Source organism: Carettochelys insculpta, chromosome 5, assembly GCF_033958435.1.
Source record: "Carettochelys insculpta isolate YL-2023 chromosome 5, ASM3395843v1, whole genome shotgun sequence".
In the NCBI taxonomy this organism is placed as follows: domain Eukaryota; kingdom Metazoa; phylum Chordata; order Testudines; family Carettochelyidae; genus Carettochelys; species Carettochelys insculpta.
The window spans coordinates 56,228,137-56,252,901 of NC_134141.1; the positions used below are offsets into that span (position 1 = coordinate 56,228,137).

The 24,765-nt window shown below is 41.6% G+C and overlaps 1 protein-coding gene across 4 annotated transcripts in view; it reads right to left on the reverse strand.

The window, feature by feature from the left end:
- The window catches only part of ERCC6L2 (ERCC excision repair 6 like 2), a 227,848-nt gene that overhangs the window by 40,616 nt on the left and 162,467 nt on the right, over positions 1 to 24,765 (reverse strand). For all 4 annotated transcript variants that reach the window (XR_012645704.1, XR_012645705.1, XR_012645706.1 and 1 more), the window contains exons 20-21: positions 20,143 to 20,192; positions 15,869 to 15,989 (exon numbers count right to left, since the gene is read on the reverse strand). The gene's annotated coding sequence lies outside the window, so the exon portion shown is untranslated. The remainder of the gene's footprint in view (positions 1 to 15,868; positions 15,990 to 20,142; positions 20,193 to 24,765) is intronic.

Sequence of the window (24,765 nt, forward strand, 5' to 3'; positions counted from 1 at the left end):
AAATGATATAGATAACACAGTGTGAACAGAAAAGAAAACTTGAAACAATCCAGAAATGTAAAACTCCAGTAGCTGCCTTAAAGCTGAAATTTTTTTTAATGCTTTTGATTTGTAAATGACAAAAGTTATTTTAAGTGTCTGTGTGTTTTCAGAATCTGGGAGTATGGGATATCTACAGATTAGGTGCAGCTGTTAGCAGTGTTACTGCTGTAACTTGGGTGTATTGTATTTCTACAGAAGATCTGTAAAGGATGCCCAGGCACAATGCAATTTTGACTTCTATCTGAACAGTTGTTGGAAAGAATATTTGTTTCATGTACCATCCTGGGATGTCACCTTGTAAGAAAAAGTACCTGTGTGCAACTGCACTTCAGTGCCATTATAGGTGGATCCCAAATCCTAGTGTAGAATTTGAAACCAATCATGAGGTATCCCAGAAATAAGAATGTTACCACTTAAACATGCTCTCATGGATCATAGGATATTTTCTTTTTCTTTTTTTTTTCCCGTGTGTAAGTGATACATTAACTAATCATTTGGCCATGTTGATGCCTGAGTTTAGAACAGCCTATTAGGGACAAGCATAGTAGGACACTCTTTCAGTGAGTACATTAAAAATATAGGGTTCTGTCTGAGTATGTAATGAAGAAACAGCACATCTGGCATGCGACACATTACACACTGTCACCATTATGTAAATTAACAACCTCTGGAACAAAACTAGGAAACCTGATCTTTCCACACTCCTGTGCCAGTTGTGAGATTTTCAGAGCTGTGGAGTACAAAATGTATTTAAACAAAACAAGGGGACAAGGGAACTACGTTTCGAGAATTAATTAATCAGAAAAATATCAGAAGCAAAAATATACATGTGAGTATTATTACTGAAAAGAGGATTCTGCTGAAGAATTGTTACACATGGAAACTGCTTGAAGTTTCACCTTCAAATGCCTTTTTTGCTCTGCCATGGTGACACACCATACAGTGTATTCCATTGAGTATGATAAAATGTATCTTTTTGGCCAGTAGAGTGTACATTGGTCTCTCAATACCTCCTAAAGACACAGAAAGCAAGAATCTGGGTTTTCCCAGAATTGTTCCAATATACTTCTCCATCTTGGAAATAAGAAATATTTGAGAAAAATATGTTAAAAATGATATGTTCAAACACAAGATCATAAGTAGCATATTTATGAGTTGAAAGATATAAATCTGAGTGAGAGAGAATTTGAAATATGTGGGCTTCACTCACCGTAGTAGCACCTCCCACTGGTCATCTTGAGGAATCAACTCTGCAGGTCCAGTATACCTTCTCCAAATGGCATTTTGCCTGCTGCCAATTCTGTTCCCGGACCACAGCATCCTCTTTTTGACACAAACTACAAGCTATGCTGCACTCCTCACGTCCAGGAGTTAGCACCTCAGCCCAACTGTCCAGCAACCTCCTCTCTGGTGAGTGGTGGGAGAGAACTCTAGCTTGTCCTAGTGTTTTGGGTCCTGGCCCAGTGAGCCTGTAGGTAGCAGCTACATGCTGCATCCCCTTCAACATCTGAGTACATTTCCCTGGCTCACTGGCCTTTTTTAACTCTTACCTCAGATCTTCAGCAAACCAATCTCAAAAAAACAGCCAGGAGATTTTTCTCTCACTTCCCAGTTCCTGTCTACCACTGCTGTGCCCAGGATGCTAGCTTTCTTCTACACAAAACACAATCAATCATTCTTCCCTCTTTGCGTTCCAGGGAGGAACTTCCCCTGCTCCACCCTGCAGCTCTTCTTATATGGGCCTGTCAGGCCCTGATTGGCTGCTCCTCACAGTCCCCTTCCTATTCACACAGCCTGCCAAAGGCTCCATTGCCCCTTCCAGACCTGTGTGGGTTAGATGCCCCATCAGAGTCTTGCACAATCAAATTATATAGCACCATAAGCTGACAAGGCATTTATATAGCAATATTGTTCCCTACCCTGAAGTCTAAAGGCATACTAAACAGCAGATCTCATGTGGGACAACAGTTCAGAAGAGCAAGGGTACAAACTGGAATGATTATTAATGCTAAAAAAAACCAAAAGGGAGTGGGCATTACGTGAGGAGGATGGATTTAAAAGGGGGTGCAAAGGGGAAGGAAAACGGTTCTTTGTAGGTGAAGAGAGGAAGATCATTCCAGAGCTATGCCTCAAAGCCAGCAGACTTAGATTGAGCAAAGAATTCCATCTATCTGTAGAGAAGAAGGCAAAAATCCAGATCTGGCCAGCTTCAGTTACATGAACTATACTATTGCTTACCCATAATTCTACCTGCTGAATATTACTGCTTCTTGTGGAACTTGTTTATATTTTGATTGTTAATAGATTATTATACTATAAATGTCATTTAACTGAAAATCCAATTTTTGTTGAAAAAAAAATTTCACTAGCATTATGTGGAGAACTGTGGGGAGCATATCAAATACAGGACAATGATTGTTACTGACCACTGATGAAGAATTGCCCATATCTCTTCAAATTTCTATTCTGTCTGTTTGCACAGTAGATAATTCTGTTAATAGACATACATCTCCAGACACCTACCAAAACTACATAAACAAAGAAAGAACTTTGCTAAATATTCCCGTTGTACCAAGTAAGTGGCTGGAATGTTTGTGAGAGAGCTTCTCTTCCTCCATTTAGCTTCCTTTCCTTACTTGAAATTCCATTTGTTGTAGCAAGGCTGAGGACTGAGTTTTACACTGTGTTCTGAAAGGTGGTGAGACCTTCTGTACCATGAGACCTGACCTCTCATGGTACAGAATCTTGGGCTAGTTGCCACGGAAATTCTGTCCCCAGCTCTGACAAGCTTGACCCTAGGATCTTTGTGTATGACAATATCATTGTTCTTGTGGAATGTCACTGTCGAGAGTGGTTTGATGGAAAGAGTCTTAATCCAGTGACCCTGGATGGCTTTGAAGATAAGGATGAGTACCTTGAAAACTTAACCCCCCCTCCCTTTTTTTTTTTCTCTCCCAGGGACCCAGCATAGCATGTGAAGCACTGGGAAGTTGAGGCTGTCAAGAAGCTGATGTTGTTTCTGAGGCAGGCTGCTGCCCATTGAACCAGATAGAGATTTTTGGAACAGTCTTCTTAAGTACCTGGAGCATAGCAATGCGGACTAGGAATCAATAAATTAATAAAATCACTGCGGCTGGAGTTCATCCAGAAGCAAGAGAGGTTTGGCAAAGATTTATTTCCAGCCAAACGATAGACAGTATTTTTTTCCTTTCAGTGACTGGCTATTTAGCTATCAAGAAATACAGTTTCCAAAGAATTCCAAGGCTCTAAAATGAGTTGACTGTTTGCAGCTGGGGGACAAGACTGTAACAAGAACATTGCCATAATTCCCAGTGGGAACCGGTCTATTACATGAAACATATTAATATATATGTTATATAAAATGGAAATAAAGCAATACAAAAACTGAAACTAATTATTTCAGCACTATCAACAATGGCTCCAATTCAACATGTTTTTCTGAATTGTTGTTTTCTCGGAAATTTTGAAACTGTCTTTTGGTTCCAATTCAAACTTAAATGTTGGAAATATCTGTGGACTGGAAATTCTGTTCCTGACCCACCCTATCATCTTTGTTCCTGTACCATATCTCCAGGGATGCAGGATAACGTGCCATGCAACCTCCTGTATCATTCCGTGTCTGTGCTCCACCTCTATGAACTCTTCTGTGTGGGTTTGCATAGGAAGCTTTTGTAGAGCAGCAGGTCGCGCTCAAGCTACGTCTACATTAAACCAAGACTATGTCTACAGTACAAGATAAATTTGAATTTATTAAAATCGATTTTGTACCACTGGATTTGAGTAGCCTCATCTCCCCACGTACTCCCCACAAAGTTGACTTATTGCTGTGACACTCAATCAGCAAACATCGACTATTGCAGCAGTGCTTTGTGGGAACCTATCCCACAGTCCCCTCAGCCTCATAGTGTTCTGGGTATTTTCACTGGTGCAGCATGGGAAAAAATGCCCCACAAGTGGTTGTGGGTGTCTGACATCATCTTCCCACATTGCATTGCCCTCATTCCTCTCCCGTGGTAAATCAATATCCATTTTTCCAGGCAAAAGGAAGGAAAAGAAGGGCATCAACAACAATTGCCAAATTAACTGAAATCTCTTGCTTCTATAACTGAACTGCTTTCTAAAACTGTAGCTGTAACTGAATAATCAATGCTTTAATTAAAAGCTGCAGGTGTGTCTTCTCAACTGGCCCTCCAACAACTGTCCCCCCTCTCTTGATTACAGAGATAATGCAAAGCTTGAAGAAACAGACAGTAAGGATTTTGAAAAAAGAGATTTGGTGAGGAAGTGTTTTTGGCTTCCCAGTTCATTATACAGCTTCTGTGCTCTGGGATCTCCCAGCAGTCTGTATCTTCTCCACTGGCCCTCCACCCACTCTTCCCTGTGTGAAAGGGTCCAAAGTTAGAAGAAAAATGTTAGACAAGGCTAGGGGAAAAAAAAGATTTTTGGCTTCCCTCATCTCTACACAAACATTGCCAACACAGGGGATGGGGCTGAAATCTCTTGTTTTTTGTGAAAACGAACAGGTTCTCAACTGGCCCTCCAACCACACTTCCTGCATGAAGAGGTCCACAGTTAGAAGAAAGACAGGCTTGGCTTACCAGGGAAATCCTTGGCAAGCTTAAACTTGAAAGGGATGCATATAAGGAGTGCAAACTTGGACAGATGACTAAGGAGGAGTATGAATATATTGTTAGAGAATGCAGGAGAAGTAATCAAGAAGGCAAAAGCACAACTGGAGCTGCAGCTAGCAAGGGATGTGAAGGGTAACAAGAAGGGTTTTTACAGACATGTTAACAATAAGAGGATTATCAGGGAGAGTGTGGGGCTATTACCAGATGAGGGAGGTAACCTGGTGACAGATGATGTGGGAAAGGCTGAAGTATCCAGTACTTTTTTTTTACCTCCGTCTTCATGGACAAGGTCAGCTAACAGACTACTGCATTAGGCAATGCAGAATGGGAAGGAGGTGCATAGCCCTTGGTGGGGAAAGAACGGGCTAAAGACTTTTTAGAAAAGCTAGACTCACACAAATCCATGAGTCCAGATTTAACGCATCCAAGATAACTGAAGAAATGGGTCAATGTCACTGCAGAACCTTTGGCCATTATCTTTGAAAACTTGTGGAGATTGGGAGAGGTCCCGGATGATTGGAAAAAGGCAAATGTAGTGCCCATCTTTAAAGAAGGAAAGAAGGACAATCCAGGGAACTATAGATCACTCAGCCTTACTTAAGTCCCCAGAAAAAATCATGGAAGGGATCCTCAAGGAATCCATTTTGAAGCACTTGGAAGAGAGGAAAGTGATCAAAGGTAGTCAACACAGATTCATCAAGGGCAAGTCATGCCTGACCAATCTGATTAGCTTCTATGATAAGGTATCTAGCTCTGTGGACATGGGGAAGTCAATGGATGCGATATATCTTGACTTTAGCAAAGCTTTTGATACAGTCTCCCACAACATTCTTGCCCATAAATTAAGGAAGTATGAATTGGATACATGGACTATAAGATGGATAGCAAGCTAGCTAGATGGTAGGGCCCAATGGGTAGCAATCAATGGCTTTATGTCTGGTCAGTGGTTGGTGTCAAGTGGAGTGTCCCAGGGGTCAGGTCCAGGGCTGGTACTGTTCAACATCTTTTATTAATGACCTGGATGAGAGGATGGATTGCACCCTCAGCAAATTTGTGGATGACACTAAGATGGGGGGCAGGTAGATACATTGGAGGGTAAGGATAGGGTCCAGAGTGACCTAGCTAAACTGGAGGACTGGGTCAAAAGTAATCTGATGAAGTTCAGCAAGGATAAATGCAGAATCCTAAGTATTGTTACAAGCTGGGGACTGACTGGTTAAGTAGTAGTAGAACTAAAAAGGACTTTGGATTACAGTGGATGAAAGGCTGTGCCCTTGTAGCCAAGAAGACTAACGGCATATTGGGGTGCATTAGGAGAAGCAATTTCAACAGATCTAGAGAAGTTATTATTCCCCTCTATTTGGCACTAGTGAGGCCTCATTTGGTATATTGCATCCAGTTCTGGGCCCCCCCAGTACAGAAAGGATGTGGATGCATTGGAGGAGGTCCAACGAAAATGATTAGGGGGCTGGACTACATGAGGCTGAGCGATCTAGGCTTATTTAGTTTGAAGAAAAGAAGAGTGAGGGGCAATTCAATAGCAGCTTTCAACTTCCTGAAAGGGGGCTCTAAAGAGGATGGAGAGAGGCTGATCTCAGTAGTGACAGATGGCAGAACAAGAAGCAATGGTCTCAAGTTGCAGTGGGAGAGGTGTAGGTTGGATATTAAGAAAAACTAGTTCACCAGGAGATTGGTGAAGCACTGGAATGTGTTACATAGAAAGGTGGCAGAATCACCATCCCTAGAGATCCCTTCTAGCCCTATGATTCTAAGAAAGACAATAGAAAAGGCAAGTAAAAAAGATTTTTGGCTTCCATCTTCACTGCACAGACATTGCCAAAGTGGGGGATGGGGGTAGCCAAATTTCATCGCCATTGAGGGCTGGTTTGGTATTTGGGAGGTTGAATGGCCAGTTGACATGGTCCCCGCAAATCTTTTCTGGGTGGTGGGTGTGGGGTCTGTGGTTTGAGGTCCACTGGAACCATTTTCCCTGGGTGGCAGCCAGGCCCTGCAATTGGTAGCCATTGGGGGAGACTTCCCCCCGGTGACACCTAGCCCCCAGTTTACTTGTCATGGCAGGGGCATGAAGGGGGTTGGGTGGAAGGTCAGTTGAGGTGTTCCCCCTGGGTGGCAGCCAGGCCCCACAAGTCTTAGCTGCCAGTGGGGAGACCTTTCCCAGGCAGCTGCAAGCCCCAGAAATCTTTCCCACCATTGGAGCCCTCACTCTGCTCAAGCCAGGACATGGTGCTGCCTGTCAGCAGGGTCAGCACTGACTGGCAGGCACATCCTTTTATTGGGTTGGGCGCTAGCCACATGATGTGGTTGACCATGGGAAAGACCTCAATGGCATGGCGCTTGTGGGGGAGGGAAGGGGGGGCCTGCACAAATGTAAACTGCTGAGAAGTTTCTCAGACTCTCATACCAGCACAATCCCCCCAACAAACTAGCTGCCATGCGATGCAGCGGGGCAGCGGCTGGTACCAGGCAGGACAAAAAAAAATTCCAACAGCTCAGCTAGCAGAGGTAGAGACAGAACCACAAATTCCCTGCAGGGGTTATTTGTAATGGGTAGATGCACTCACAGTGCTAACAGCATAGACAGAAAGACTTTCTCAGCCTCTCATAGAAGCATGAACCCACAGACATGGACTTCCTGGTCCCAAATTGAAATTCATGGTCTTCCTGTTACCTAATTCCTGCACACCTGGAGAGCAGCGGAGATGGAACAGACCAGAGCAGAGGGAAACGTGTGGGGCAATGTGTGGTACATGCGGGACACCTCTGGAGGTGAATAAATTTGATTTAAAGACACGACACTTCCACACTGGCTTTCATTCCAACTTTTAGAGTCAAACTTGAAGCTCCACCCAGCTGGTTTCAGCAATGTTATGATATCGATATTAGTGCTCCCTAAATCAAACTAACAGTATTTACAGTGAAGACAATCATGTTTGTAATATTGAGCTAACTGCCTTAAATTCAAATTTATCTTGTAGTGTAGATGTAGCCCAAGAAAGTTGACTGCAAATATGCAATTCTAGCTACTCCAATTGCATAGCTAAAATCGACATATCTCTGCTCGTCTAACTTGTTTATCTGTACACGGGAAGGTTGACACGAGAGTTTCTCCCTTCACTCCCCCTTACTCCTCTTGTCTCGTGAGGAGTCCAGAGATCAACTGCAACCCCTGAGAGTTCAATTTTGTGTGTCCAGATGAGACCTTTGAAATTGAACACAGGAAGATCGATCCTGAGCAGGTGGATATTCCATGGTAGTGTAGATAAGGTCTCAGAAGAATAAAAGCCTGATTTCCATGCATGGCAGAAATGCACTGCTCTAGATTTATTGTGCCTGGATATTGCAGAATCTGCCTTAGAACATTATACATGCCACCTACTACTATTTATGAAGTTAGTCATGATTATATATGCATATGGCAAAGAATAAGGTCAAGAGTGGAATGAGGACAAGACAAACAATATTGTGTGAGGCAAGATCCCTGGAAAAATATGCAAGATTCCACTGATTGACATAGTTGTATAGCATGTGAGAAATTATTGCTACTTTGGAAGCACCATTAGAGAAGATCTAAGATCCAATACTGAAGTCAGCACTCGACTAGTAAGATTGTAAGACATTCTGGAAAAATCTGCATCTAATGAGAAGGGATGTAAAGACTGAATTTTGATGCTTCAAAACTTACACTTAGTCTGTGTGAAATTGTATTTGTGAAACACAGGAAGGGTCTACACTTGCCCCCATCTTCAAATCAGGGCAGCAGGAGATTACTAATAAAATACTGAGGTGAATATGCAGCACTTCATTTGGCTAATTCTACCCCACGGCAACTTTGAAGCGCCGGCATGTGTGTAGCCGTCGGCACTTCAAAGTGCCTTTACTCCTCAAAATTTTTAACTTCCAAATAAGGGAAAGCGCGTGTAGACACTTGGCATGCGACTTCCAAGTAGCAGCTTACTTCAAAGTTAACTTTGAAGTAAGTTTGTAATGTAGATGCTGCCTTAGTGACCTCACAACAGCACAGTTAGAGAAGCACCAAACTATGGAGAACAAAAAGCAGTCAAGTAGCACTTTAAAGTAAAGTAAAGTAAAGTGAAAGTAAAGCACTTTAAAGTTTGACTCTAAAAGTTGGAATGAAAGCCAGTGTGGAAGTGTCGTGTCTTTAAATCAAATTTATTCACCTCCAGAGGTGTCCCGCATGTACCACACATTGCCCCACACGTTTTCCTCTGCTCTGGTCTGTTCCATCTCCGCTGCTCTCCAGGTGTGCAGGAATTAGGTAACAGGAAGACCATGAATTTCAATTTGGGACCAGGAAGTCCATGTCTGTGGGTTCATGCTTCTATGAGAGGCTGAGAAAGTAGCACTTTAAAGACTAGTGCTACTTGACTGCTTTTTGTTTGATAGTGTATAGACTAGCACGGCTTCCTCTCTGTTACTATTCAAACTATGCAGCTATAACTGGAGAAGGTGACATTGAATCACTGGTTCTTCATTACAGTAGGTACACCTCTGACATCTGAAGAAGTGAGTTAACTCACGAAAACTCATGCTCTAAACTTTTCTGTTAGTCTATAAGGTGCCACAGGACCCTTCGTTGCTGCTACAGATCCAGACTAACACGGCTACCCCTCTGATACTCTGACAGTGGCATTTGTACCCTTTGCTCCAGGTTCTTAAGATCAGAGAGCTGCTGCTATCAACACTGACAGCAAACCTCCAGTTTCAGAGATGGATAGCTATGTTAAAAATAAGAAGGTTATTTGCAGTTTATGATGGCAGGTATGCCACATAACATTTGGTTTTTCATGTGATCCAGTGTAAATGCAGCAATGGTATTTACAGAGTGTAATTGATAACATATTGCCTGCCATGAACTTCTCCTTCAAACTTTTCTATAAAATGCATTCTTTTCCCTCTTCTTGATATCTGTCTGAAACTGATCCATGTCAACAACCTCCATTATGTCCAACTCAGGCAGGGATTATTTTTTAAAATGCTGTTTAGTAAAGTCCAGCTCTAAGTTAGAATTTACTGAAACTCAACACTTTTGCTTGGCTAGAATTTGTGCAAATAATTTGTTCTCATTTCAGTCAAAATTTCACATCACATGATTCACCTCTTAAATTTAACATTTATGTGTAATCAAAAAATCAAACTCTGGACCTCATCCCCATCACATTTTCACCTGTTTTTCAGGGACTTAATTCTAATGACTTAGATGATATAATCATTACACCAACCAGAAGTGAGACGTTTACTATAGGTCCTGAGTATATAGTGCATTTTGCAATTGACTTAGCACCACCAAATTAAATTGACTGAAAACCATCTTGAACACCAGCATAGACATGATTTATCATCTTTGAGATGTGCGGCTAGGGCTACAACCCAAGTTCAAATGCTCAAAAGATATTAAACTGTTTCTACTCGGTAGTAACAGAGAGTAAGCAGTGCTAGCCTATACACTATCAAAACAAAAAGCAGTCAAGTAGCACTTTAAAGACTAGCAAAATAGTTTATTAGGTGAGCTTTTGTGGGACAGACCCACTTCTTCAGTGGGTCTGTCCCACGAAAGCTCACCTAATAAACTATTTTGCTACTCTTTAAAGTGCTACTTGACTGCTTTTTGTTTCTACTGGGGAAGTGGAGCGGGGTGTAAAGAGGTGTTTTCAGCTCTGGTAATGTAACTTGATTGTGGTTACATTATTAAATTAGTTATATTACATACTATGCAAGTAAACCATCATGAAAAGCAGAGAGAGATGGTTCAGAGACTCTCAGGCTGGGTCTACACTTACCTCGAATATCAACAGCTGCTATGCAAGTTTAGGTACACCAATTGCGTACCAAAAATCGATTTTTCAGCAGTTGATATTCATCCCTGTCCTCACTGCTTGCAAGGGTTCCCGGGTCAACATTAATCCCAGAATGCACCTTTTTGCACATGTGCAAAATGGTGCTCCAGAAGATTGAACCTAAGTATTTGATCTTCCACAGCAAGTGCAGACCCAGACTCAGATTAGGCAGGAGGGAAAATGAATTTGTCTGATTGGGATTGAAACTCCGTATATATACACATGCCCTGTAAATTGTTTTGAAATGGAGCTACAAAAACAATATATACTCAGAACTCCAGTTTTATGATTGACTCACATTTCTTTATCATGTCACACACAAAAATATATGATTTTGTTACAGCTTACCTGACTCTGGTAGGTGGATGGGCACAAAGATCTAAAGATATTAAGCTAATGCATGTTTGCAAAGCACTTTGAAGATGAAGCAGTGCATATAAACAGTAGATATTATTAGATATCAGGATTATTAAAAATAAATATCAAGTTAAAGAGACTACTAAAGGGCCCTTTTTTGTGATGTACCATCTAAAACTGCGCTTCAAGTGATGATGCATAACAACAGTTTTGATGAAGAGCCCAGTCTATTGTGGATGGGAAAAGCTTTTAGCACTTGAGGGTCTATAAAATCCTTGAATTGCTCTTAAAACACATATAAATTGATCAAGATCTTTGCCAGTTACTTAAAGATTTGAGTGATGCCATTTTAAAAATCAATAAAGAAAATATCACTTCTTTTGTTCTAGTTAAAAAGAAGCCTGTGCTAGTAGGAGCAAAGGGCTTCCACAAAAGCTGGGCTCTGGAAATGGCAAATTGTCCACACTTTTACAAACCAACCAACCATCCATGTAAAAAGAAATTATTAAAGTTGCAAAGTCAAGCAGTCAAAAGATAGGAAGTTCCAGAATTAAGGCTGCCCGTCCAACCTAATTCAGGCTCTTTGCGTAGTCTTTAAAGACATGATCCAACTCTTTTTTCAATAGTGCCTTATTCAGTACACAAAATGGTTGGTACTCAGCTAACAGAACAATATTTTGTTTTTTCTCATTGTTCAAACGTTCGGCTTTTTTTTTTTTTTTTTTTTACTGTACCCTATTCAAACCTTGCTACAGGATTATTAATTTCATTGTGGATCTTTTCTGTGGCTCTCATCACTGTAGTGTCTGAGCACTTCATACACATCCATTAATTTATTTTGGCAACATTCTCTCTTGTGAGTTGAGGGGATGGAATTATCCCTGGTCTATGTATCAGACACTGAGCCATAGCTAGATAATGTCAATAAAAGCAGCCACTAATTCTGGGCACCAGTTTGAAGCAACTAGGACTTGATTTTTCATAGTATAGCTCTTAATATGTTCTCAGTACTGCTCCCACTGATTCAGCTATAAGTATAAGGGCTATGCTCTTCTGTAATTTGGACCCCAGGGTCTTAGTCAGATATCTAGAAACATATAATTAGTGATCACTGGTGAAAAGTTTGGTTCAAATGATTTGCACTTGTAGCTTTTTTGAAATGTCCTTTTCATCAATCCATAGATTTCCAAGACCAGAAGGGACTATCACATCAAATGGTCTGATCTCGTGTGACACAGGCCATAGAATTTCATCAGTTACCCCATATTTCCTTTTACATTAGAAGGGTGTAAATATGCGGCATGTAAGAATTGGGTAATATCACTTTAAACAGTTTCAGAGACCATTAGTGTTGTTTACTGTGTTTTAGAAACCAGTCACAGCAAATATGTATACCACCATATGTCAACTGTTTGTTTATAATCCATGAACACAATTTTTTGGCACCTCACCATGCTAGTGTGATTTCTACATATTTACCTATTTTTTTTGCATGGAACACACATCATATTACCTTTTCTGGAAAAAAAAAAAAAAAAGGAGCCAATACTCAGCCAGCTCCCCTGCTCCTGGATTGGCTGGGGCTGCTGAGGTGCATGTACTCAGTACCAGCAAGCACTGGCACACAAAAGCACTTCTGGTACAGCATGGCCAATTACTAGTCAACAACCCCTTGAATGGGTAAAAATGGTCTCCAGTGGATCAATAGCAAAACTGTTCATTGGAGCAGGCATACATATAGTCATTTTGTCTAGTTTTGTACTTTCTAATGCTGTAGGTTTGCAAGCTGGGGTGAAACCCTGCCTCACTGCAGTCAGCAGAGCCAGGATTTCACCCTTTAATGTTTGTATGCTCAGACTGGTCTTTAAAAATTACTTTAGAAAGAATTCACAAAAAGAAAGAACTCTGACACCATGGGAGGGCGAAGAACTGTTCAAAAAGTAAGAGAGGACTGCCTCAGCCAGCGCAACAGGCCCTGTTCTGCAAAAGAATCTGTGCTGCAAAATGAAGGAGGCTGCTGTCGGAAGGACCCCCGCCTCATTTGTTGCAGTAGTTGGAAGGTGAGTAATGAAGAAGACAAGGGATTGCAGGTAGGAAAAGAATGGTTTTCTGCTTAGGGTAACTGGATGCTGCCCATAACAACTGGACTGTTTCCCTTCTGGGGTGGGAAACCAGGTCCAGGGAGTTCCAGCACTTTCAAAATGTGTCAATTGGTTGAGAACAGGAGAGTTTTGTAACGTCTGTAAACTCTTCTGTCAAAATATTGGTAATAACTAGAAAACAAACAAACAAAAACAAAAACAAAAGCAAAAACAAAAAAAACCCAAACCAAAACCCCAACCAACCAACCAGACAGACAAAAAAAACCCCGGGGCTACAGAGATCTAGAAGCAAAAGCCATAGGCCTTTCAGAATTACCTTCTGTCACATGTGACATATTGCTCCCATTCCATATATGCAAATGTCACCAGCTAACTTTTCAGGCAGAGATGCATTGCAGTGTGTAAGAACCTGTTCAGGTGCTATATACTTCTTGATCTCGCCAAAAGTCTTATCTATTAGGTATCAGTTTGATAAGATGATACACTGTCATGTCCAAAAGACCTGCTCATTTTTTATTTTGGCCAGAGTTCATAATTGTCAAAAATCTGCAGGCATTTTACATTTAGGAATCTCTCTTACCCATTCTGTAGCAAATAATGCAGGACCCTCTTGCTTCACATAGAATCATAGAATCTTAGTGCTGGTAGGGACCTTAAGAGGTTATCCAGTCCAACCTCCTGCCTAAAGCAGGATTAACCGTAACTAAATCATTCCAGCCAGGACTTTGTCAAGCCGGGACTTTAAAAAACTCTAGGGATGGAGATTCCACCGCCTCTCTAGGTAACATGTTCCAGTGCCTCACCACCCTCCTGGTGAAATAATTTTTCCTAATATTCAACCTCCAGCTCTTCCTCCATATCTTCAGATCATTGCTTCTTGTTCTGCCATCCGTCACTACTGAGAACAGCCTCTCTCCATCCTCTTTAGAGCCACCCCTTCAGGAAGTTGAAGGCTGCTATCAAATCACCCCTCACTCTTCTCTTCCACAAACTAAATAACTCCAAACCCCTCAGCCTCTCCTCAAAGATCACGTACTCCAGCCCCCTTATCGTTTTTGATGTCCTCCGCTGAACCCTCTCTAATGTATCCACATCCTTTCTATACTGGGGGGCCCAGAACTGGATGCAATACTCTTGACATGGCTTCACCAGTGTCAAATTGAGGGGAATAATAACTTCTCTAAATCTGCTGGAAATGCTTCTCCTAACGCACCTAAATATGCTGTTATCCTTCTTGGCTACAAGGGCACACTGTTGACTCATATCCAGACTCTCATCCACTGTAATCCCAAGGTCCTTTTCTGCTGCAATGATACTTAGGCAATCAGTCCCAGCCTAAAACAATGCTAGGGATTCTTCTGTCCCAAGTGCAGGATTCTGCACTTCTCCTTGTTGAACCTCATCAGATTTCTTTTGGTCCAATGCTCCATTTTATCTAGGTCACTCTAGACTCTATACCCACCCTCCAATGTATCTACCTCTCCCCCTAGCTTAGTGTCATCTGCAAATTTGCTGAGGGTGCACTCTATCCCCTCATCCAGGTCGTTAATAAAAATGCTGAACAATACCAGCCCTAGAACTGATCCCTGGGGACTCCACTTGAAACCAATCAGCAACCAGAAATACAGCCATTGATCGCTACTGTCTAGCCAGCTTTCTATCAATCTTACAGTCCCTGTATCCAATCCATATTTCCTTAACTTATTGGCAAGAATGTTGTGGGAGACTGTATCAAAAGCTTTGCTAAAGTCAAGATATATCACATCCATTGACTTCCCCACGTCCACAGAATCAGTTACCTCATCATAGAGGCTAATCAGATTGGTCAGGTGTGACTTGCCCTTGGTAAATCTGTGTTGACTATTCTTGATCACCTTCCTGTCTTCCAAGTGCTTCAAAATGGATTCCTCGAGGATTCCCTCCATGATTTTTCTGGGGACTGAGGTAAGGCTGACTGGTCTATAGTTCCCTGGATTGTCCTTCTTTCCTTTTTTAAAGGTGGGCACCACATTTACGTTTTTCCAATCAACCTCTCCCAATCTCCATGAGTTTTCAAAGATAATAGCTAAAGGCTCTGCAGTGACATCTGCCAATTCCCTCAGTACCCTGGGATGCATTAAATGAAGACCCATGGATTAGTGTGCATCTTCTTTTCTAAATAGCTCTTAACTTGTTCTTTTCCCATGAAGGGCTGCCCATCTCCTTCCCATACTTCATTGCCTAGTGCCATAGTCTGTTAGCTGACCTTGTCCATGAAGACTGAGGCAAAAAAAGCATTGAACACTTCAGCCTTTCCAATAGCCTCTATCACCAGGTTATGTCCCTCATCCAGTAGCGGCTGCACACCCTCCCTGATAATCTTCTTATATTTAACATGTCTGTAAAAACCCTTCTTGTTGCCCTTCACATTCCTTGCTAGCTGCAGTTCCAATTGTATTTTCGCTGTCCTGATTAGCACCCCGCTCCCCGCATTCTCTGGCCATATATTTATACTCCTCCTCTGTCCAAGTTTCCGCTTTTTATACACATCCCTTTTGAGTTTAAACTCTCCAAGGATTTCTGTGGCAAACCAAGCTGGTTGCCTACCATATTTGCCCTTCTTACTGTGCATAGGGGTGGTTTGTTCTTGTGGCTTCAGTAACACTTCTTTAAAAGACTCCTGAACTCCTTTCTCCTTCATATTAGGTTCCCAGGGGATCCTGCCCATCAGTTCTCTCAGGGAGTCAAAGTCTGTTTTTCTGAAATCAGTGGTTTGCATTTTACTGATCACCTTTCTTCCTGTTCTGAGAATCCTGAAATCTACCATCTCATGGTCACTGCAGCCCAAGTTACCACTCACTTCTATTTCACCTCCTGGTTCTTCCCAGTTTGCGAGCAGCAGGTCAAGCTGCAGATGGCCTCTGGTTGGTTCCTTTAACACTTGTACCAGGAAGTTATCCCCAGCATTCTCCAAAAACTTCCTGAAACAAAATAGGAAGGAGGCTTCTTTTGAAAATGTGTGGGTTTTTTTTTTCTGACAATACCCCACCTATATTGTTTTTGCTTTTGGAAAAGTCTCTTCCAGATATATAATCACATGAGATTATGCAAATTAAGTGTGAGATTGTAAATCAGCATTTCATTTGCATTTTCAATGTCCCTCATTTTCATTCTTCCTCCAAAAGGGGAATGCAGTGTAGATGCACCCAGATTTTGTCTTAACAGTGCCTGTTCCAAAATAATTATTTCAAAATAGGCTTTATTCCTCCTGCAATGAGGTTTACCAATTTTGAAATAATTCAACTGCTTTTGTGAATTTATTTCAAAATAGCGTGTGCGTAGTGTAGATGCAAGCAAAGTTATTTCAAAATAACCCTGTAATGTAGCCATAGCCACAGAGATTTTACATAAGCAGTTTTAAGTTTTGTATATCGCTTCTATTCTAACAGCACCCAGAAGAGCAAGGATATTTTAGCAGTGCTGAGGTTTGCTGCAAGTTCACCTCTTTAAGTGATCTCTAATATTCCTCCAGTTAAAAATGCAGAAACCACTGCACTATGTCAAGTGTCATTTAAGTTTTAAGTTGTACAGTTTAAAGAAATCTAAACAACACTCTAATTCCTGCTTTTAAACTACACAGGGGTAGAGATGCTGTAATTTACTCCATGGATGCCATGCTGTCACATGCCAGCTGCTGAATCAAATTTCCTGGTGTTTCCCTCATGCAGTGGCTATACTGACATAGACATTTTTAGCGGGTGCCCCAATTGCTTGCAGTTTCTACAGGATTCGTCTTTGAACCAATAATCATATGCATTATGATGCTTTAACCCACAACCAAAATAAATTTAGACTTTGCATGTTGCTCTTGTGCTTTCTGTTTGACCCCAACAGTGTAGCTGTTGTATGGATTACATGATTCATTTGCAGCTCCCTTGCATCTTTACTTTTATTAACAGAGCAAGTTCTAGTGCCCCATCTTAAGACTAACCCATGCCCAGTAGAGGGTTTTGAATTGCTTCATTTTGCATACCACATACCACTTACCAGTACCTTAACACACAATTTAAAACTCCCCAAATTGGCAATGCTCTGTAAATTTTCTTAATTCAGCCACATATTTAAAACTTTGTCTGTTTTTTCAATTCTATTTATACCTGTAGAAGCACAAATACCTTGCAGTCTCTGGTAGCTTTGGGGCTAGGCAATTTTGCAGGATTACCACAATCTGCACATTTTGTCCACTGGTTAAATAGGAGCTGTTAGACTATGAAGCAGGCAATAAATTTTAGCTCCCACTACACAGAGTAAAACCATCACCCTTTCCTCACCAGTTATACTAGCAGCAATTCTAAAATGTTCCTGTCTGTTGATATAGGTAGGCCAGTCCTCTACTGAGCTATCAGACAAGTTCATTTTCCCACAGAGACATTTTTAACCTCTTTCTCCTTAAGTGAGTAGTTTAACCACAGTCATTCTCTGCTTCATTTTATTCCTGGATTAGGATCCCATCCTTGTGACCAACTGTTGTCTCTTCTCTCAGTACAACAAAATAATGTTGTACACATACAAACCTAGCTAGCCATGTTCCCTAGGGGCTGAGCCCTTGGGCAGCCACCCAGGAGAGATTCAAGTGCTGCCCAGCTGGTTAACAGAATGCTCACAAGCACCCCAGCTGGCAGCAAGTGTTTTTGCTGGTGGTGCACTTCTGCACATGTCTTGGGGTACATAAAATTTGTTCTGCTCAGGGCTACAAAAAATTAGGGGAGCTTTGCTAGCGATCTGTGCATATGCTGCTTTGAGTGAATTCTAAACTGCGAAACACATTAAGAACAATTAGTGGGCTCACAAACTATTTGAAGGCTACTACCCAATCTCTTTATACTACAGTATTATGCTTGTTTCATCTCCCTCTACCATATACAGACCTGGAATGTCTTCTGTGTACTGTGGAGTACCAGTAAGCTCTCTCATGCTTACAGCGTGTATCATTACATTAAATTGGCTAAAGCAGGATACAGCACCTCCCAGGTTTGGCCTGTCCACCTTTCCATAGATACAGACTCAGGATTGGATTGGCTTGTAGGCAGAAACTGAGAGGCAGATGAGTCAAATCAGCACAGTGCTGTGACCCATGTTAAAACAAACCTTAGTTTGGAGGTCTTAAACTGGGGACCCAGATCAAACTGTTCTCCCTTTGGAGTAAGAGATTATTTGGGCAAGGCAGGGCAGTGCTATGAAGCCTAGGACAGAGGGGTGGGATGGCAGAATTACAAAACAAAACCAGACAAAGGAAAATCCTTCCTAAGAAACAGAGGAGGGAATCACATGGGTTAATCTGGTTTTCCAGGGGGCTCCTAATCCCAGTCCTGTTGAAGTCAACATGAGTTCTGACATTAATAATCTAGGGTTCTATTTGTAGTTATAGTGACTGATTTACCTTGGAGTTCTGGTTGAGGAAGAGTTGCAGGATTGGGATAGTTGAGTGATAATTACTCCAGAAGACAGGCCTTTGCAAAGCGTCCTTGCACAATGTAACCCTTGCTGTAAAAGTACAAGCTCCTTGTATGAGTCTTTTGCACTTTGGTGATTATTGCCCTTTGAGATGGGAGAGGTCCTAGCAGGGCCTCTCTAACATAATGAAAGCTTTTAACAATCCCTTGACTTCAAAGGAAAAGAGAGGCCAATACAAGCATACCCGGTGTTTATCCTATCAGTAGGCAAGGAATTACTAATTAGTTTGATTTGGGGCCAAACACATGGAAACAGGGGACCTCGACTGAAGTGGAAGGAAACTGGCAAGTCAGAACATAGTGGGAATGAAGATATCATCAGGAGATAGGGACATTTCATTTGGGATACAACTGGCAGCAGGGAATGAAGACAAGGGGGAAGGAAGGGAGCTGGGGAACTGGAGGATGTGTACTATTGGTTTTGGAAAAAGAATAACCAGGGCCTAAAAAATGTGCCAACACACATGGCCATGTCACAAAATTTCAGACCGGTATATTGACTTTTAGGAATATGTACACTCAATATTCAACAAATGCATAAAATTCCCTGGGGCCTGCTACTCAGCGCTTTATTCTCTGCTATGTACAGCTAATTTAAAACATTTAGTTATGGGGTTTCTGGAAAAAAAAGCAGAGAGTGGGGGCCAGAGAGTGAGGTGAGGCAATGTAGCGAGGCAGAGAGCAGGAAGAGAAGGGGGAGGCATATTGCGTGCTGAGAGATTTAAAACCACTGCTCCTTTCCACAAAGCAGTAACGCTTTTTACTAAGAATGAGAGGCTTCAATAGCCATGTTCTCAGCATTAAGAATGAAAAATGATCCGAATAAACAGACATAAAAATACATTGTTCTCTTTCCTGGCCTTCTATTCCTCATTCTTCAGCCTCGGTAGGAGCCTAGAGAATCTCTCTCATGTCTCACACATGCTTCCTTGCCTCTGCTCTGTCAGCAGCACTTCTCCCCTTTTCTGATGCAGGGGTGGCACTGATGGAATCCCATGGAACTCCCATCGAGTCCTCCTCCACCAAACGGAGTGTGGCCTCAGTACAGAAAGGGAGTTAAAGTAATAAAGAATGGTATTCTCAAGCATCTATAAAGCTCTGTCACAAACTTCGCTAGCATTGTAGATAGAAGAGAGATGCCTGGGGAAATGTACACATAAGAACTGAATGCGGTGCTTGAAGTTTTCCTTCCAGCTTGTATTCCAGAGTATTTATAGCTTGTCCCTCTAGAGGCCAGCAAAGCATCAGAAAACAGCTACAATGAAATGGGACATTATACTGCCCGAGGGCCAACTCATACAGAACTATTATGATTAAAGTTTTCTTCCAACTTTCCAACCACTGCCACACTATTGTATTTAGGCTGACTTGTATAGCAGTGAGAGTGGAAACTAACCAAATAAACGAAACCATGCCACAACCTTCCCCATGTCACAGAGCTCTATTACTTGAGCAGATAGGGTCATAGATGTTAAGTGTAGAAAGTATTCATTAGATCAGACGTGTCACTTTTTTCACTTCTGAAGGATTTGCTGTTTATGGTTAAGATTAGTCTATATTTAGGAAAGAGAGTTTTGTTTAGTGGCTACAGCAGGAGATGCGAAATTCATAGGTTGTTTACCTGTGGTATTAATAGGTTGTCACTAAACTGCCGTGCCTCAGTTTCCCCATCTGCAAAAGAGAAATAGATGCTTCACAAAAGGGATGGAAAGGCTAAATAAAACATACTATAAAAGTAGAAAATTACTGATTTGGCATACAGTGTATACAACTAACCAATTAATTTTTAGGAAGATACGTTTTGTCTTCCTTTCTACCTTCTAACACACTGGACTTTTTAAAATAGGTTTTATTTTATGGGTCAAATCTGCAGATGTTTGCCTGTATAAAGATCTTGAGGACTTGGCCCTGTGCAGTTTTGGTTTGGTGCTAGGAAATATTATCCTTTCAATTAACAGGTCTATTTATTTGGTAAGAGTCTAACTGCTGCCATTGTAATTTCATTCATTCAAATTTAGTACAGTACCACAGAATCAAGTGAACAAACACAGAAGTAGAATTTTCCACAGTTTCTAAGGAAGAATGTTTCTGAGACACAGTAATCATGTGCCTGGGCAGATAGATGGATAGACAGACGGAAAAGGGAGTTTACTTCATGGGCTTCCAATAATTGGTATGTGGTTTACATTCCATTCATCTCAAGAACTCTGATGTTAATCAGAAACATGCTGGAGTTACTAAACTACCACTAACGTTTGAAAACATGTGTTACCTTCAGCCAATGCATTTTTCTCACATGCATCTTTCCTCTGATAGCTACAGCCTCCAAGGAATACAGTGGTCATTTACCACCCTTTGGCAAGCTGCAGCTATTATAATAGGAATTGCTTGAGAGACCTTTTCCAGGCAAAGATTTTATAAATTGCTAGTTTCAGAAGGTGAACCATTTTATATTGTGGTATTTGAAAGTGGCTTGGATTTTATTAAGAGAATTTATTTGGGGCCATCCAACCCTGGGAAACCCTTGTCTGGAGAGTCATGGAGGTCTGGCTCCTAGTGGCCAGACATTAAAGCAGACACCCAAAGAATGAAGTCCCATACTTGGCCTCCAGAACTTGCTGTATATCGAGTATGTACCCAACTGAACCTGGAGAAAACACCTCATGCAGAGCCTGTGACACTGCAAAAAGTCTCATACAACCTCACACCTAGTGAAAGTGTAGAGCACTCCGCAATTAACTCTGCTGGCCCATGTGAAGGGGAACCAGATAATGAGGAATGCCTTGCATGGACAGCCTGCTAATTGGAGTCTGTTCTGGTGCATCACTGTCAGATACAGGGGCAGGCAAAATAATCAGAACCCAAATGTAAGCCCCACAAGAACCTACTAGTCCCCCAACTCTGCAATTCACTTCCCCTTTCCAGAGAGTCCTTTACATTTAACATGACTAAATGGCACAACCCAGTATGTCTTAATCCTTCCTAGGCCTGAGCTGATTGATCTGGCTAAGCTCCGCTTTCTGTGCTTCCCTACCACACCCTGCGTGCAAGACATTCCTGGTTACAGAAGCCCATGAGTTCTTACCATTTGAACAAATCCATCAGACAGGCCCAAAAGTGAGAGAGGAAGCAGATTGTTAGGATCCATACCAAGAGGCCAGAACTCCCACAAAAAGGAAGTCTTACCTTGTGGCTACAGTACATGACTAGGATTCAGGAGAGTGGAGTTCCTGATGAGGCTGCACCAAGAGCTTCCTGTGTGATATGGGACATGCCATTTAATCTCTCAAGCTCAGTCCCCCATCTATAAGGCTATGTCTACACTAGAGCAAAAAGCTAATTTTAAGGGTGTTAGGTTGATTTCATAACATACCTGTCTTCACTACAAATATCATTGTCAATTTTAAGGGATCCTAAGGCTGATTTTTCTATTCCAGCTTTGTCTTGTAACCCAAATTCAAATTTACAAGGTCAACGTAATGCTAGTACAGACATGGTGTTATTTAATTTAATTTTATTGGCCTCCAGAATATCCCACAATGCCCCCATGTGTCCGTTCTGACCATCACTTTCACCTCTGCTGCTCTCCAGGTGAGCAGGAAGTAGGAAACAGGAAGCAGGAATCAACCTGTGCTCTCCAGCTGCCCTCTGCACCACTTGGCTGCCGGACTCTCTGGCTGCCCCGCCCCGTATGGCTGCCGGAATCTCCAGCTGTCCCCCTCTCCCCCAACCCCATGGCTGTTGTGTCAAAATGAAATGACTCAAAATAGCTATCAAAATGAAGCATTTCAGCAATACCAAAAAACAGTTTTTCAATAGTTCCAAATTGAAACTTTTCAGATTTTTATGTCTGCATTTTACTTTTCTCAGGACTGGCCCGCTAGCCTTGTAACGGCATGTGCTGGGGCAGGCTATAGAAAAGTGGTGTGAAAATGCACTTGGAAGTTTGTTTTCAACTGAAGCAGGGAGTGAGGGCAATACCCTCTGGGATGATGACATCAGACACCCACAACCACCTGTGCTTCATTTTTCCACATAACACCCTGGCACAGAAACCCAGAATGCAATGGGGGTTCAGGAACTGTGGGATAGGTACCCACAATGCATTGCTGGCACAGTCGAACTTAGCAAAGGTAATGGGGACACTATGTCAACTTTCTAAACATGTGTGGACATTCAACATTGACTTTATAAAATCTAATGGTATAAAGTCAACTTTATTTCCTAGTGTAGACACAGCCTGAGGTGATGGAAAGACTACCCCCTTTCTCCCAGTTTTATCAATCTGCTCAACATAAACTGTGTGATCTTTTGGGCTATAAGTTGGGTCAGCATCCAGAATATCGGGGCTCTGATTTTATAGTTGGGCCTTAGCAGCTACAGTAGTACAAATAATAATGGTAAAAATATATCCATATGGGAGTTGGGCAGGGTCCGAGTTTACTGTGAAGGGTTAGGGTGGAAGTTGAACATATTCCTCCTGTGAAACACAACTTTTTCCTCCTATGTACCTTTATGGGGCCACATCCCAGAGTCAAACAAAAGCTTTTGTGGTCTACAGCCATCAGGTCTAAAAGAAGCCTTTCATCTGATCAAGTCCATCAGGACTGACCTAAGGTGATCTTTGAGATTATTACATTTTGGCTATCTTATACTAGCCAGCCCAAGGAGAAACTCACCAGGTGCCTAGATACAGATACAGAATGCCTTGTTCACATGTATGTTAAACATTCTACTGGACTATCTTGCAAAAGGAAATTTCGTTCTGATCTGTCAAGTTTTGAGGTGTACTCCTCAAGTTCAGCTTGAATGAGCTTTTTGCAAGTTTGTTAATCTCAGGGAGATAACGGAGCTAGTCTGCTTCACTTATAAGTATTTTTGGCTCATATCATATGGACCAAAGCCTGTCCAGTTAAACCACCTTAAACCCTACTCTACTGAGGTCAGTGACATTTGGACTTACACTCATGATATTGAAAGCAAAAGCTGATCCACATGACTTTATTCTGGCCTAAACCATTTCCACTTGGTTTCATGCAAACCTTGTTCAAAGCTTTCTTGTGCCATCCATTCCACTGAGGTTTCTACACTCACACAGCAGTTGGTTTCTTCTGTTAGGATCCTGACTGAATTCTGTTTTTTTAGCACACAGCCAGTATTTATACCAGACCTGCTCTTTGCCACTGGACACCCACTGTTCTTCAGGACAGCACCGTTGAACTATATTGAACATCAAAATATTTATGATACAAGGAGTGCTTGGATGTATCTTTTTTTGGACTGTAATTTCTTTCCACCACATCTGATTAAAGGAAAAGCAAATTTCTGAATAAACTACAGCTAGAGCACCACAGGGATACTCCAACCAGTACAGTCAGTTCATTCAATCATTTCCCCAGTTTTTATCCCTAAGCAATGATCAGACAGCACTTTTATATAGCACGAACTATAATGTGGCCTTTAAAGTTTAAGCAGTCCTACCTTAATTAACATTAGGGTTTTTCCCTTCTTCTTTCCCAGCTGGCCACAACTGTTCCAGTGTCAGTGAAGGTTATTATGTTTAAGTATTAAAAAATGCCTAGCTAAATAAGTTGGCTTATTTGCTTTTGCTGATAGTAGCAGTCCACCCACAGAGCCCTTTCAAATCTCTTCAGTGTTTTGGAAAGTGGATAAGGGACTTATTCAGTGACGCACAAGTTTTGCTTGAGCCAGGAATGAAGCGTGCATTTCATGAAATGAGAAATAACCTCAGACCACACACAGCGTAATTGCTGAACTCCAGTGCTCGCTCTCTCGCTCTCTCTCGCATGCCCCCTCCTAAAAAACAAGATGAAGACTGACATCTTTAAATCCTTTAAGCATTCTTCTATAACTAACAGCAGAGGGAGGTTTCCAGAGCTTAGGTGGCTCATTGTTAGCAACAAGCCGATGAAAAAATGGATTACTACAGTATGTACATACCATGCTGAAGAGAAATCACAAAAGGCCTTCACTATCTAAAACACAGCTTTTAAGAGGAGAAACTGCAAGTTCTAATGCTACTGGTAAAGTTAACTTTAGTGCATGGGTCGATGAGGGGAGACATTTTTTCCCCATCTGACAATAATGTTGACTCTGTTGCAACTTGTTTTGTTAAAAATAAAATCAATGAATACTTCAAAAATTATTTCCCAGAGTAATAGAGTGAAGTAAAACAGAATGACTGTAAGCATATTACACACAAAATTCTTATCCCTTCCTCTCC